This window comes from Charadrius vociferus, unplaced genomic scaffold (assembly GCF_000708025.1).
Source record: "Charadrius vociferus isolate BGI_N301 unplaced genomic scaffold, ASM70802v2 scaffold169, whole genome shotgun sequence".
NCBI lineage: Eukaryota > Metazoa > Chordata > Aves > Charadriiformes > Charadriidae > Charadrius > Charadrius vociferus.
This window is the reverse complement of record NW_009652966.1, coordinates 385,595-401,961: the sequence shown is the minus strand read 5'-3', so window position 1 is coordinate 401,961 and position 16,367 is coordinate 385,595. Positions and strand designations below refer to the sequence as shown.

Sequence of the window (16,367 nt, the reverse complement as noted above, 5' to 3'; positions counted from 1 at the left end):
AGACCCCCGAGGGACACCACTTGTCACCAATCATCCACAATGAGCTGTTGACCACTACCCTGTGGATGCAACCATTCAACCAGTTCTTCATCCACTGAGCAGTCCACCCATCAAATCCATATCTCTCCAATTTAGAGAGAAGGATGTTGTGGGGGACCATGTCAAAGGCCTAACAGAAGTCCAGAGAGATGACATACATATCTCTTCCCATGTCCACTGATGTACTCACTTCATCATAGCAGGCCACTAAGTTGGTCAGGCAAGGCTTGCTCTTGGTGAAGCCATGCTGGCTGTCTCAAATCACCCCTCTGTCCTCCATGTGCCTTAGCATACCTTCTAGGAGGGTCTGTTCCATGATCTTCCCAGGCACAGAGGGGAGGCTGACAGGTTGGTAGTTCCCAGAATTCTCCTTTCTACCCTTTTTAAAAATGTGTGCAATGTTTCCCTTTTGCCAGTTACCAAGAACTTCACCTGACTGCCATAACTTTTCAAATATCATGGAGAGTGACTTGGCAACTACATCAGCCAATTCCCTCAGGACTCCGGAACGCATCTTGTCAGGTCCCATAGACTTCTGTATGTTCATGTTCCTCAGGTGGTCAAGAACCTGATCTTCTCTTATAGCATGAAGGACTTTGCTCCCCTAGTCCCTGCCTTGTGGTCCATCCACTCCGGAGATGTGGGAAGAGAGGTTGCCAGTGAAGACTGATGCAAAAAAGTTGTTGAGTACCTCTGCCTTCTCCTTGTCCATTGTTACCAGTTTGCCAGTCTTGGTCATCAGGGGGGAAAGCTTTCTTTGACCTTCCTTTTCTGGCTGACATACCTGTAGAAGCTTTTTTTATTATTCTTTGTGTTCCTTGCCAAGGTCATGCCCTGGCCTTCCTGACCCCATCACTACACAACTGAGCAGTGTCCCTATCCTGTTCCCAGGATACCTGTTCCTGCTTCCACTGCCTGTGCATTTCCTTCCCTTTAGTTTGACCAGCAGGTCCAGACTCAGCCATGCCAGTCTTTTGCCTTCCTTTCTTGATCTCTTACACCTGGGGATTGAGAACTCTTGTGCTCTATTGGAAAGTGTCCTTAAAGATCTGCCAGCTCTGTTCTGCTCCCTTGTTGCTGAGGGCAGTTTCCCAGGGGGTCCTGTTGAGTAACTCCTTGAACAGCTGGAATTTTGCTTTCCTAAAATTCAGGATCCTGACTTTACTCTTCACCTGACCCATGTTCCTCAGAACTGTGAACTCTACCAGTGCATGATCACTGCAGCCGAGGCTGCCTCCAATCTTGACCTCACCGATTATCTCACTTGCTTTGGTGATCAACGGGTCCAGTATCGCATCCCCTCTGGTAGGGCTGTCTGTTACCTGGCTTAAGAGGTTATCCTCAATGCACTCCAGGAGCCTCCTGAATTGCCTACAGATGGCTATGCTACTTTTAGAGCAGATGTTGGGGTGGTTGAAGTTCCCAAGTAGGATGAGAGCCTGCAAACGTGATGCCTCCTGTAGCTGGAGTAAGGAAGCTTTGTCAATAGGCTCCCCTTGATCAGGTGGGCTGTAGTAGACATCAGCCACAAGGTCCCCTTTGTTGCCTCAGTCTCTTATTCTTACCCACAGGCTTTCAAACTGCTCATGCCTATTCTTCAGAGACAGCTCTTCACACTCTACCCATTTATTGATGTAGAGGGCAACACCTCTGTTGCTCATTCCTCTCCTGCCCCTTCTGAACAGCCTGTAGCCATCAATAGTCGCACTCATGGGATTCGTTCCACCAAGTTGCCATAACGACAACTAAGTTGTAGCTTTCTGTCAGCACAGTGACTTCCAACTCCTCCTGTTTGTTGCCCATGTCGCATGTATTGGTGTAGAGGCACTTCAGCTGGGCTGTTGGCTGTGTCACCTTCTTAGAGGGAACACCCCTTAATTCTTTTGAGGTATTTCCTCAGTGTTTCCTTCTTGGCTCTTATCACTGCAGGAGCTGTTGGCTCATCTCTGTAAGACTTCAAGTGTGCTGCAGTGTGGCCAGCACATCTCAGAGCAACAGGCCGTGTGACCTCGCTAGCACACTGTCCCTCTAACAATTGCCTGTCATTCCACAGCTTGTCACAGGCAAGCCTGATATTGTTCCACTCCCCTCTGAAGCATAGTTTAAAGCTCTGTTAATGAGCCCCGCTAGCTTGTGAGCAAAGACCCTCTTCCCCCTTTCAGAAAGGTGAATCCCATCTGACACCAGCAAACCTGGTGCTGTGTAGGCCATCCAATTATCAAAAAACCCAAAATTGTGTCAGTGACACCAGCCGTGGAGCCATGTGTTAACAGATTGGGCTCATCTGTTTCTTCCAGTGTGTCTGCCTGCAACTGGGAAGAGAAAGGAAAAAATAACCTGTGCTCCAGATTCCCTTACCAACTGTCCCAAGGCCCTGAAGTCTCTTTTGATTGCCCTTGGACTACATGTTGCAGCTTCATCACCACTCAAGTGGAAGAGCAGTAATGGGTAATAGTCTGAGGGCCGCACCAGGCTAGGGAGTTTCCTAGTGATGTCCTTAACCCAGGCCCAGGGAGGCAGCAGACTTCCCTAAGAGGAAGGCATATTGGACACTCTGTTCCCCTCAGAAGGGAGTCACCTACAACTAGAACCCATCTTTTCTTCCCTGTGGAGGTGGTCGTGGTGTAGGGGTAGGCCTTCCTTGGCAGCACCTCTGGTGAAGGTGCACTGTCATCCACGTCATCCATTGACTGGCCTTGCACATCCAGAGCCTCGTACCTGTTGTACAGAGGCACCTGGGAAGGCGAGGTGGGCAAGGAGTGGGTTTGCCTGCCACCCCAAGCGTGGACTTGCCTCCATTCACTCCTCTCCTTTAAGCTACTGCCTTCAGCCTGTCAGGAGGAGGATACAGGATTCTCATGATTTTGTTTTTTTCTGGCAGCTGTTTGCATTTCTGTCTCAGGCAGGGCAGAGCATGGTTCCACCAATCTATCTTTTTCTCAGACTCCCTGATGCTCCTTAACCTTTCTCCTTCCTCTTGTAGCTCTGCCACCAGGCTGAGCAGATTGTCCACCTGGTCACACCTCACACGGCTGTTCTCACTGCTGCCATGAGTTACCAGCGAAAGGCTCTGGCACTCCCTGCAGCCCGAGACCTGGATGTCTGCATCTTTTTGTGGGGTCTCTACCTGGGTTGCCACATCCATTCTGGTGAGCGTGGAGGACGTGGTGTCTTTCCGCTAGGTGGATACCGTAGCTGAGCTCCTTCTGAGAGGGTGATGACCACTGATTGAACTCACCTTTTGAGGCGGTAGGGTGACTATGCCCTTCCTGCCCAAACTGCCACACTATGGTCACCATGCTCCTGGTCGCTCGTGCTCCCCAGGCTGCTTTTTATAGGCATTGGGGGTGTCGCAGTTGCTCTGGCACTGCCTCCTCAGCGTCTCCCACCAGAGTTGCCGGCTCCTGGCAGCTCTCTCTGCTGCCCTGGCATTTCCCTACCTCAGGAAAAAACCCTGTGTGCTGAGATCTGCCACTCTGCTGCGGGTCGGGCTGGCTTTGGAGCAACTCCCCTTGGTGACTGACTTTTTTTAAAAAAATAAATACTTCGTAAATAAATATGGCCGCTGTCAGTACAAATGGGACATAGCTCTCAACCACCAAGGTCAGACCCTTTTGAGTGCTAGGCTGGCTCTCCTGTGCAGTGTGCCTGACTGCTGCACTGGGAAAATTCCTGCCCTTTCTTATCTGCATTTCTTCATCTGAGTCAGAGTCTTCTTCAACCTCATTGCTTATGAAATTGGTATAATCATCCTTCTGGTTGCCCAGAATTTCTTCCTCGTACCCAATCTGGTAGTCTGACTCATTGTCTGCTCAGTCCTGGACACAATTTCTGCCAGGTCCATAAAAGAGGTGGTGGGACAGATCACATTATCAGGTTTGGATTTGCAAGTCTCCTGCCTGTCTCTTAGCATCTTGTCAAGGACTCCACTCCTGCACCAGACATTAAATACTGGTTTTTTGTGCTGCTATCCCACGTCACGGATTTAATAAAATTTCCCAAAGTCGGTCAATGGGTGGCTGGATATACTCACAGTAACTACTGTTCTTCACCATCTCCAGCTGCTGCACACAGCACACATATGCAAGCCGCATCTGGATCTCTGCCATATCCGGCATCTTGACTTTCTCAGCCAGTGGATTTCACCTCTTCCAGAGCAGCCACCAGCCAGACAAGCAGTCACTGTAGTCAGTGAGGTCTCTCATCCCGGCTCCTCGCATCGCTAGCAATTACCACCTTTGTACCCATGGACCTTGCAATATCAGCTGGAAAACTGATATATAACCTCCCATCCATCCAGAGATGCCCATCCTTTGAGTCACAGAGAGGAGGCATATACCTAGAGAGGGACATACTGGCACAGACATACTTCCGCAGAGAGCCATCCGCGTGGACCCTCATTGCTGAGGCAGTGATGTTGGTTCTGATAGTGAAGTAAGGCATCCACAGATCCTCTGTCTGCTTATCTTTGAACATGATGTTGATGCTGCTGTTAAAAGCTGCTCCAGAAAGTGTAGAGGTTATTGGATATGTCAAGTTAAACACTGAGTTTGTACCCATGGCCCACTGCCTAGCTTTGATCCTCATCTGATTGTAGCTGCATTCTTTGGCATACAAGGCACTCATAAAAGCACTAATAGATGTTCTTCCCATTATATTTATGGAGATGCCAGCTTCGATCAGCGCTCTGATAAATCCCACTTGGGAGCATCCTATTATGAATACAGAAATCTTCAAATAGACTCCCTGAGGATCCTAGGGAAAAATATTGTAATTTTAACTTTATTCTAAACTTTTATTGTTTACTTTACTTTATATTTTATTGTAACTTTTACTTTAAAAATAAGAAGAGATTGATAATGCCAGATACCTAGCAATTACAAATTGTTCATCATTGTGTTTCAGTGATCTTAATGACACATGCATGTGTAAGAATTGATATTCTGTTACTAGACTAAAATATTTTAAAATCAGGAATGACACAATTTTTAGAACTTTTTTTAAAACATTCTGTAGAGGAATGTGGTGTGCATGAATAAAGACCTTTTGAGTATGGCAATCAGCCACAAAACAGCGTTTATTCATGCAAAGCTTTTTATTCATTAACATGCTATGGACTAAAGAAAGAAAGATGAAATAACACGGTGTAATACTCACTGGCTTCAAGTTACTTTGATGATTTTGGTGGGGTAGTGCTTTATCCCATTACACTATATACTGCCTGTCTAGGTGCCCTGAGCAATCCTATTTATTAACATATTCCTTCCTCGACACAGCTATGGAGCAGGCCGTACCTAGGCTGCACCTAAGCTTCACACCCAGGCTGTGCCTATACTATGCTGGGTGAGAAGCAGCCCCACAGCTTGATCGCTCCTCAGATGGCTGTCTATCTGTGGTGGTATCTCTTTCTTCATTGACTGTAGAGAGGGGAAGTGATGACTATCCAAATGCCCAAAGCAAGTGACTCAAGCTAGGTGGGGATGAATCCCTGAATTCCTCCCCTCATAGCAGCACCGTGTTCAATCGACCAGCAGCCTTGAAAGCTTGTTACAGTCCAAAGTAGGGAAAAATTGCCAAATTCCATTTGATTGCTACATCCTTATACTTCAGGACAAAATAACTTTTACGAGATGTGCTTAGAACAATAGGCCTATGTCTCACACTGTGCAAGTAAGGTGCTTTGCAAAATGTGTTAACAAGGGGAACCCCTTGTTTCATTCTATAGATTGAAGAAACTGGGGCAAGGAAACTGTTTTCCTGCCTTAGCAGGTCCAGTTCCGTCACTGTTCTTTAGGCTATGTCACCTTATTCTACGATTACTTTAACACTTGATATTCCACTCCATATAGGGGCAGGATGTTTCCCACTGACATCAGTGTAGTCAGCTCATGTCTGTGGTGCATAAGGAGAGAAGAAAGGACTCCTATATATTTTCATATTGATAACAGTCTTATTACTCATGCATAATTTGGCTCTGTTTTCATACAAATATCATATTCAGGGCTTACTTCATGGACTCCATTTAATTTGAACCTACAATTTTCTGGTATCAGGTCTAGCTGTCTTCCAAAGCCTGGGATGCACCAGCAGAAATTTCTAATTTCAGATGCCCGACTGGCTAATAATTTAAACTGTTTTTAAGACAGATGACTTTCCTTACAGCTGGAGAAGAGCAAGCTTTTATTAGCAACACGCTTGCCACAGTTTCTTCTCAACGACACATCAAGGTTAAACATTTGGAGCAGCTGAAGAGGAGACAGCCCATTGCAAAGCTCCTTTGTTCATAAACTTCCATGGCCAAAGCTGTACAGTTCCTAGGCTGCAAAGAAAGTTAGATTTATGGATTTTTAAACTTATAAAAGGTATTTCAGCAAATACTGTAGAAAAGCAGAACAGCTATTCAAATATTAAAGCACTTTTATTCTTTAAAATAATAGTTGTTTTTTCCCACTAAAGTTTAAAATTGACAGTATCTCTTTAACATTCCTCTCCAACAAGAAAACACTTCATTCTTACATGGTTTGTATGTGTCTGTAGAGGAAGCATCCCCAGGCTGACTGCTGCAGGATATTAATGGCCCTGGATATCAAACTCCTTATGCTCCAAAACAAATACGGCAAAGATTAAAAAAAACCCCAACAACCAAAAGACACAATTTAAAACATTCCTGGAAACATCTTGGCTCTGTCCTGGAGATTGTAAGTTGGCCCTGGCCAAGGCCTGGAATTCACCTATAGTATTATATAAACAGTCTGGACAGTGGTTCACTAAACAGACACTGGATTGTGTCCAGACTGTTTCCCATCTGCTGTACCCTGCTCCCACCCCTGCACGCAGCATTTTCCAAGACAGCACTAACCCCTGCTGCATTCTGTGGGATGCTGGATTTAAAACTTCCACGCTGAGACCGAGTGCTCAACTGAGCCGCGGGGGCAAGAGGAACGGCACGCGACATTGCCAGACCCTGGCCCGAACATCGTGCATGAGCCCCTCTGCTGTGACAGGGCTGGGCATGCGCAGAAGAAGACTTCAGAGCTATTTTGAGTGAAAATCTGAGCTAGTTCTGGAGGCCCGTTGACCTCAGGGTAAGCAAGGTCCTAAATGTAAGAGCCTAGTGAGCTCCACTGGCCTAAGTCCCTCCTTACAACTTGAGGTACCTCTCTGAGTGTGGCCCTAGCAGACACTGTAGGTCACGCAGGGAAGGTGTAGGACAGGGGGCGACCTGTCCCACTGGGTGGTCTCACATCCCAGGCCCACACGGAGCTGCTTAACCACTTTTCTTCACTGCAAGCTGTAATTTATGGATTTGACAATGCCATTTCAGTTTCCTTCACTGCAGCTACAACCTATATGTTTCACAGCTTTTTAAGGCCACTAACAATCATTATTTTTATCTAAACTGATGACAGTTCAGGTCAGGGGAAGTTAACCAAGTGCTTATCAAATTAGCATTTGTGTGTATACACAAACCCATGGCAGAAGAAAAGAGGTTTATTTTGCATTTCAAAGCACCCTTTTGATCTAGAAGAGGGCCTTAATTTAGGGGGCGTTTTTCCAAATTATTTATTTATTTGTTTGTAATTAATAATAAACATTATTATTTTTTTAAACCTCCATGACCATTCATTTTCTGGATTCTTTTTGCAATTTTACATCTGAGTATGACAAGTTTGGTTTCATGACTCCTTAATCAGCTCCATTCACTATCTAGATTGGTTTTCCCTTGTTACTATGATGAACTAAATGCACCAAACCTGGACTCCTGGTTTGGCTGCAACCTTAATGTCTTTAGGTACACTGTACAGCTATAAAAGCACATGCAAATAATCTCCATTGCACTTGCATTTGATTTAGTATAAAGCACGGGAAACAAACTGGAGAACCACGTACATGAGAACAGAGTGATTTATCACATTTAGTATCACATTTAATATCATGTTAAATGATACAGTTTAATTTTTACACCATCATTTGCACATGCTAAAAGTGAGCCCCTCTAAGTTAACCTGTAAGTGAAAGCTGAGATGTTTTCTTCAGAATTGATTTTGGTATTTTCATGTCAAGATAAAAAATAAAGATTAAAAAAATTTGTGCAGTGTCCAGTTAGGTAAAGTCTCAAGTGAACAATAGGTTTCTGCACATTTATGAAAACATACTGCTTGATAATATGCTAAAGTTTTCACAAATATTTCAGTAATATTTTTACTTCTGGTCCAGTTATATTTAATTGCAGTTAAAGTGGTATGCAGAGGCCAGTTAGGTCAACTATTTAAATGCACTCCTTAGGAGTAACTTCGAAGATAAATGCTGGAAAAATAAGCAGGGCCTTCATAGATGACTAACAACTTATCTGCACTGGTCCGGTATATGAAACGGTGAATTTTGTCCAGTTGTAAAAAGCATACAAGTTCTGGTTTGCCCATTTTTTCCTTCAGCACTGCAACACGTTGAGCATTGCAAGTGCCTCGCAGAGCACCTCTAGGGAATAAATTCAATCATCTAATAAAGAGCGGTAAATCCATGCAGTGAAAAAAAAAAAAAAAAAAGAAAAAGAGAAAAAGTTTGTTGGTATAACCAGTGGTAAGTACCCAGGAATTTGCGGTTTCTAATGCATGTTCATAATCTGGCTTTGTTGATTTTGCAGCGATGATAGCGATACAGGTGGTTTGGCCCAATTTCTGCTGCTTATCCAAATAGCTGCAGGAATGAAAACAAAGCCAAAGGGCAAAACATTATAAAAATGGATTGATTAATTTTTCTTAATAATTGCATCTGTGAGGTGAACTCGTGCTGAAGAGGGAATGTGGAAACAGGAGAAAAGTTCTGACTTTGCATCCAGACTAACTGAAAGTAAGATCGTGCCTGATCCTTAAACAAGGAGAGGGACACAACTCCTGAGGTCTAAATGCCCTGAACTACTATCTAGAAAGACAGGCTTTTATTGCCTCTTTGACCTTACATGGGATGTTTCTACCCATGATGGAAGTTTGTTAGTTTTATTTGCAGGTCAGCTCTGTAAATGCGTCAAGGAAAAAAAAAAAAAAGGTAGTAAAAATGTTTATCATGGAGTTACTAAAGAGCACTCATATCTCCAAAGTACACATGCTCTCTTTCTGATTTAAAGATTCTGTAAATGAACAAACCCCCTCTCTCTATCACACCCCTTCCCTGATTTTATCCTATTTCTAACTCTTAAGTCCCACCAATTCTTTACTCCTGCAAGGGAAAAAAAGGAGTCAAGTACACAATTGTGGCAGTTGGCCAAGATGATCATAGTCCCCTCGTGCAGCCTTGCCTCCACCTGGTGCTTCTTCATTGCTTCCTGTAAATCTGTGCACTGCTGTTACCACCACTCCACATCTGGAGACAGATGGTATTTTCCTTGTAAAATAAGCCTTCCTTTTTCTTGCTGTAGATAAAGCAGCAATACTCATTTCTGCTGCCTCCAGACCTAAGGTCCAGAGCAGGAGGAGTATGCATGTATTCTGCCAATATGACTTTTATAAAACAGCCTGTATAGCACTATTATGCACAAACAGAAAAGCATAGATGTGTTTTTATGTCAATTAAAACTCACTCAAAAAGTCTCATATTCCACTTGAATTCATGAGTCAAAAAGAAAAGAACTGCAAGGAAAGAAAAGGAGTCAGTCTGGCTTGATTTTTTGCCCATATCTAAGCATCTGGCGTGATACAAAATGCCCTCAGGTACCCCTCCTAGTATCCAACTGCTGGTCCAGAACATCTTTGATGTCCTATAGGGCCTCACCCACATCTGCCAACCCCATGCATAGGTCTTAGGGTTTCTAAGACTTCAACCAACAGGAGGCAAAAGGAGACAAGTGGGGGATGAGTTTCAAAACATTGTTCCAAGTCAGGTTATTAACCTCAGAACACCTTCGGATATCTCAGACTACACCAGATGCCTGTGTGGTTAACTGAATCAAATTCAGTAGGCTGAGAGGAATTTAAGCTTTAAAAAATATCTGGTAATATTTTAATAGAGATCCTCACCGCGCTGTCAAAGGGAAAAAGATACAGAGACTTTAGTAATACAATAACAAGTAAAAAGGATGACATTTAACAAAAAAAAAAAAAAAAAGAAAAAAAGAAAAAAGTATTTCTTTTTGATTTGAAAGGTTCCTTTCATGGGAAATGAAAAAGGATGTACGACCATATGTTTTCAAGACTGTCAGAAGTGGTGGTTATATAGTATTCAACCACTACTATATTTGCAAAGAACTAAAAAGAGGTAGAATTAATCAGAAATGTAGAGCATGAGGTACATAATTGGTAATAACATCCAATGCTATTCCAACAACACTGGAACCTTAAAAGCATCAAAGTAAACACCAGACCCACAGCTGTCTGAGGTGAAAAAAAAGGGAAAAAAAGTTGGTAGAGTGCTGGGTGACTGCTGGTTAGATCTCATGAAAGTTGTGGATTCTCCCAGCTTACCATCATAAGATTAGAATCAAACCTTAAATTGTATTTCTTTGGGTAGTTCACATCAAAAGCTCATAAAAATCTTAAAAAAATATGTAAGTCAGTCAGTTCAGTGCATGCCGATCTACTAAAGATGTTTAGGAATGCTTCTGCTTGGTGATGCAAACTGGTATGATCAGAGGAAGAATCATATTAAGCCTTCTTTATAAAGTTACCAGCAGTGTCATAGATACAGTGTATCTTTTTAAATCTTATCCTGAAATTATATTAGTGATTAAGGCAATATTCCTCAAGATGATGTTAAGACATCACTGATTTTCTTCTAGACTACAGAATATACATCAAAATAAGAGATAACATTTTCAAAATCAACTGAAAATACTCAGGACCCTCCTAGAAGCTTGAACTGTTGTCTCTGCCTTTAAAATGGGTAAGAAAAAAAGCACCATCTCCTCATGCAAGTTTTCAGAAAATTGCATAGCGACCTGTCTGGGAAATCCTACCAACATGTCCGATCTGCGCTTTGTGCCTGTTTCTCGTGGTAATCTGTTATCTGGGAACAAAGCCACGCTTGCTGAAACAGCTCTGCTTGTATAAAATAACAGCTCATCCAACAAGTAACAAAGGACAATTTAGTTCTCAGTACAAATAACCTGGCCAACTCTGGCTGAGCTTGCTCAAGAAACAGAGTGGTAAAGCTTCACTCTCAAATAAAGCTAAACAACCTGTTTGCACGGTGCTAACGCATCTGGGTACTTACGTACCCTTGTTCGGAACTAGCCAGGGTATGTGCCAGGCTCTGGGCTGGCTTGCGTAACATCACCTTAATGTCATTCAAAGATCTGATTTAAGTTCTTCACGTAGGGATGGCCTTAACACCCAGAGAGGTGAGGACAGGCCGAGAGTTGGGGTTGTTCAGCCTGGAGAAGAGAAGGCTCTGGGGAGACCTTATAGTGGCCTTCCAGTACCTAAAGGGCATCCAAAGGAAAGCCGCAGAGGGACTCTATCACGGAGTGTAGTGACAGGATGATGGGTAACGATTTTAAACTAAAAGAGGGCTGATTTAGGTTACATGTTAGGAAGAAATTCTTTACCCTGAGGGTGGTGAGACAGTGGAACAGGTTCCCCAGAGAAGTTGTGGATGCCCCATCCCTGGAGGTGTTCAAGGCCAGGCTGGAGGGGGCTTTGAGCAACCTGGTCTAGTGGGAGGTGTCCCTGCCCATGGCAGGGGGGGTGGAACTCCATGACCTTTAAGGCCCCTTCCAACCTAAACCATTTTATCATTCTATGAGAGGTGGTTTCACTTACCTTGACTACAGTATCCTGTGTTGAATATTTCACTACAAACCAAGCTAACACAAGTCCGTAACTCCATCAGAGAATTACACAGGAACTAACCCAAGAGAAAGGGATTGGTTCCTATAAGGCAGTCACTACGTTCCTTGGTCACATTAAAATGAAGGTAGCTTTACTCCAGAACAGCACGTAGGTGTCTGTCTGGTTGTACTTCCACTATGACTCAAAATATTACTGTCATAAGCTGGTAAATAAGGGAAAGTAAAGTGATAGTTATTATTAATTTTAAGAGGTGGTCAGATACTGAAAAGGGTACCCAGAGACAGAATATAAATTACATATTGAAGAGTATGAGAATATATGAGAGAATATGGCAATTGCCACAAATAAGGAATTACGTCACTCTTACCTTATTTTTAAAAACAGATTTAAGCACATTAACAATCAAACAATGAATTTATTTGCAGGACACATTTATCATACATAGAAAACAATACTTATTGTTTGGTTGATTAAATGGAGAAAAAACAAGCAAAACAAAAGCACAATACATTATTCAAAGTGTTCCATATATTTGTTAGCTGACATTTTAAAAAAGAAGCTTTCTTTTTTTTTTTTTTCCTAAAAAAACCCCATGATCATGAACAATGCATAGTGGGAACAAAGGGTCTAGAAATCTAACATTCCACAGCTGTGAGTCAGTGTGAAAAATAAGGCTATGTAGAGGAAAAAAACCCCACAGTGAATTTCAAAACAATACATATTCCATTGACAGGCTTCAGATAAAATCATCTGAGCATATGAAATCTAAAAGCAAAGTTATGTAAGGAAAAGAGGAATTTAAAATATTAACAAATGAATCAGGAAGGAAAAAACTAGATTTCTCTAGTGATGGGTCTGAAATAGCCTCCAAACTTTCAAACTAGTATCAAGTGAAAGTCAATTACACCATGATGCTGCAAAAACCAACCCTCAAGATCAACACCTAGAGGTGAGAAATATCCAAGTCCATTTTACTAAATAAGTTACAACTACCCATGCCACTTATTCAGCACATGGAATGACAAAGTGTGAAAAAAAAAACCAACCCAAAAAAAAGTTTGATCACTAAACACTGAATGATTCAGTGAGAAACTGGAAAACATATCTGCATGCTCTGCAATGTTAATTACAAGACCTTTTCACGTTTCATGCCAATGTAAATGGAATGAATGGAATTGCAGTGTCATATCCTGCTCTTTGTTCCTGTCCTTTCACGCTGGGTCAGCAGTGTGAAGGTTTCATAAAGCTGCCATAAACTGAGGTTCTTCACTGCCCTTAGTCGCTGCCATCTGCTCTTCGCATGATCATAGTGGATGAGTCCAAGTAACGAGAAAGAGTCATTTTCTGGCAGTCCCTAGCACAACACTTCCCAAATGCTGCATTAATACAGGATATGTATCCCAGATAACTCGGCCACATTAAATAACTGATCTATGTACAATGTTACATGAAGTTCAGGATAAAAAGGATATAATATAACTGCTAATATTGGATCTTACCTGAGTCAGATTCAGCTTCCTTACTCACAAGGTCACAAGAACAAAGTTGAGGCAAGACTGGTTGTGGGAATTGGTCTGAATGCAGGTGTATAGAATGCATATTTTACAAATAACTATTTATTTCTAGAGTTTAACTCACATCTTTTTAAAATAATTAAATACAGACTAGTCTACATAAATCTTTATAACCCTTCTTCATCTGTCATAAATGATATCCAGATACAAAATCAGATCTTTCAGATAAAAGGCATAAATAATTTATTTAAAAACTTATTTGCCACAGGTCACCTTTTGCCATCAAGTAAAATCTATAGGAAACTTATTAGAAAACTTGGATTTTTGGTGTTCTAAACTTAGCAAAAATATATCCTTATTTCAAGAAAGCCGAAACATCCTGACTGCCATGGGAAAGTCTGTCCTGCAAACATTATTTCTTCAGTATAATCTGTACAGTCTCACTCATCCCAGTTATCATTCAGAACAGCACAAATAGCGGATTTAGAGAGTGATGGATTCTAAGGTGGACTTCTTCTTGTTGCCCTGAAAAATTTGTGTTTGCCATGCTTGTAGCTGAGGCCTCACAGAGAGCAAGAAACGTATTTTAAACATCAGCTGAGCAAAACTCATGCAGCTGTGGTTACATTACGTCCATCACTTGTCTTCTGTTAATAAAGAAGAGTTAGATCAGTATGGGAGAAAAACATAGCTGCAATTTTAAAATCCAGAGACAGCTATGGAATTCATAGAGAGAAAGAAAAGGAAAAAAAAGCCTAAACTGCAGAGTGTGGAGGACTGCTGTCAGTTATCCCTATAAAAGCAGCAATATAGACTGTGGCTGTGTATGTGTCTTATTATAAGTATGTACACCAAACACAGAACCATCATCCCTGAAAAATATAACTGCCAAGACAGTTGCTTGTTTCATTCTAAACAAAAAGGATGAATTAACAGATTTTCCATCGTGGCTCATAAGTTTGGTCTGACTAATCTGCAAGTTTGTCTATACTTTTTCTAATGAAGTCTCTTTCATTTAGCTTGTACAGAAGCAAGCTGCTTTTTATTTCCTAAGTTAGCAAAGAGCGTGTAACTTCCTACATATTAAGAAGTTAGCCAATTTCATGTCATATTATGGATTATCAGAACATGCTATGGTGATATAAAAAAAATTCTCATAAAAACCAAATCAGAACAATGACTGATTATAGTTATGGAATAATTCTGGCAATTTTCAAGTAAAGGCTACGTATAACACTTCCCAATGTTAGACATTATTTTTTCCATCTGATACAGATTTCAAATGCACACTATATACATAAATAGTAGTATCCATTCAATCTTCAAGAGTGTTCTGTTTTATACTCCAGTTAATATGCCCTATAATTATATTGACGGATTCTGTATTATTACATTACGTTCCGAGGAGCTAATTAGAAAGAGAAGTGGAAAGATTTCCTTTTAAGGAAAGACTTCCTTTCAATTTTTACAAAACCAGAAATACAACAAACATCGTTAATAGTCCAGAGTAAAAACCCAACACACAAAAAAACCAGTCTGTGTCCTTCTGTGTTCTCTCTTGCTAAGCAAACAAACAAAACCCCAGCAAAACTCCTCCCAATCACTGTATGTACAGCACTTGCTTATCAGAACGTAATCCATTACAGGAGAATAAAATGGATCCACTGAACAACTTTTTCCTCCAGAGAGTGGTCCAACTTAACGGTTACCCTTGTCCACGGGTAGTCTAAGATGTGGTGGGTCACCATTCATATCCCCTTGATTCAAAGCACCTGTACATACCTTAGTCGGACCCTTATTCAGTAGGATTCCAGCACACAAAGAAATGGACGCATGAATTATTTTTAAACACTTCTAAGTACCATCTCTCCTATAAAAGATAACCAGGGTCTTTACAGCGCACTAGTGTGTCTGTTTTACTAAAACCATGACCATTGCCTTCTCCACCCCCTTTTTGATTATGAGGTCAAACACAGACTGAAGTTCTACTTAGTATAACTGTGGCTTTCAGTGATTGTGTAAAGTAAAATAAACTGGATTTAGTTTCCTTTGATAAGACGTTATGTTTTGGTAGCACATTAAATAACCAGGAACAACCTGCCAGCCTCATTACAGCAGATGTAACTTGTGTCTGTTAAGTCAGAAACTTTGGGTTTATTTAAATCTCTTGCCTACATCTCCAGGAGGGGTACTGTGCTAAAAGACTGTCCCAAGCAGTTGTAGTCAACTTGAAATGTTTTTCACAGAATATTTTTGAAATCACCATAGATGCATTTGTTGTTTTAGCTAATCAGACATCACTGCAACTCTGATAAAGAAATAGTAGCCGCTTTGAAAAGTAAATATCCCGTCTTACTAAATTGCATTAAAACTCCTACGTGCAAATTAATTTTGTGCACTGTAGATTGGACAAGAGACAGAGGAAAGCGGCACAGTGGCACTGAAAGGAAGTGCTCAGATTAGCAAGCAGCCACTTGGGTGAGTGAGCAGGCTTCTGGAGCACAGCTTCAGAGCCAGGCTTTGTGCAAGAACCAGGTTGCTCCTGTCCCTCCTGTCCCTGGAGAGATGGCAGAGTGGCCCATCAGAACTGCTACCCTGAAACCTCTATACGTTTCAGGAGTGATGATGAGTCAGACCTTCAGGGCATCTCTGGAAGAGAAGCCCGCTGGCAGTTTCTGATAGTTTGTTTTTTCTTTCTTGCACTTCATGTGACTTTTAATAGTCCCCAAAGGGACCAACTCATGCTGGATTGACTGGAGGATTTAGTGTCTCTTACTGGGATCTGTGCCGACATGCCTGAGTTGAGATGATTGAAAATGAGAGGCACGGTCCTGCCACCCCACAGAGGTGAACTTCAAGAGGCCCACCCAGCCTGTGACAGCACTGGAGAGGTAAGTAAACTAACACAACAACAAATAAACAAACATGATCTTTCATTACCGCTTGCATCATCATAAGAAAAGAATATATCTTAAGTAAGCGTGAAGGCTACTGTGCAAAATACAGTAGCATATCAGTGGCAAATGCAAAC

The 16,367-nt window shown here is 41.9% G+C and overlaps 1 pseudogene; it reads right to left on the bottom strand.

Annotated features, from left to right (window-relative positions):
* Positions 1 to 1,734: 1,734 nt before the first annotated feature.
* LOC104293600 lies at positions 1,735 to 16,130 on the bottom strand (annotated as a pseudogene).
* Positions 16,131 to 16,367: the final 237 nt, after the last annotated feature.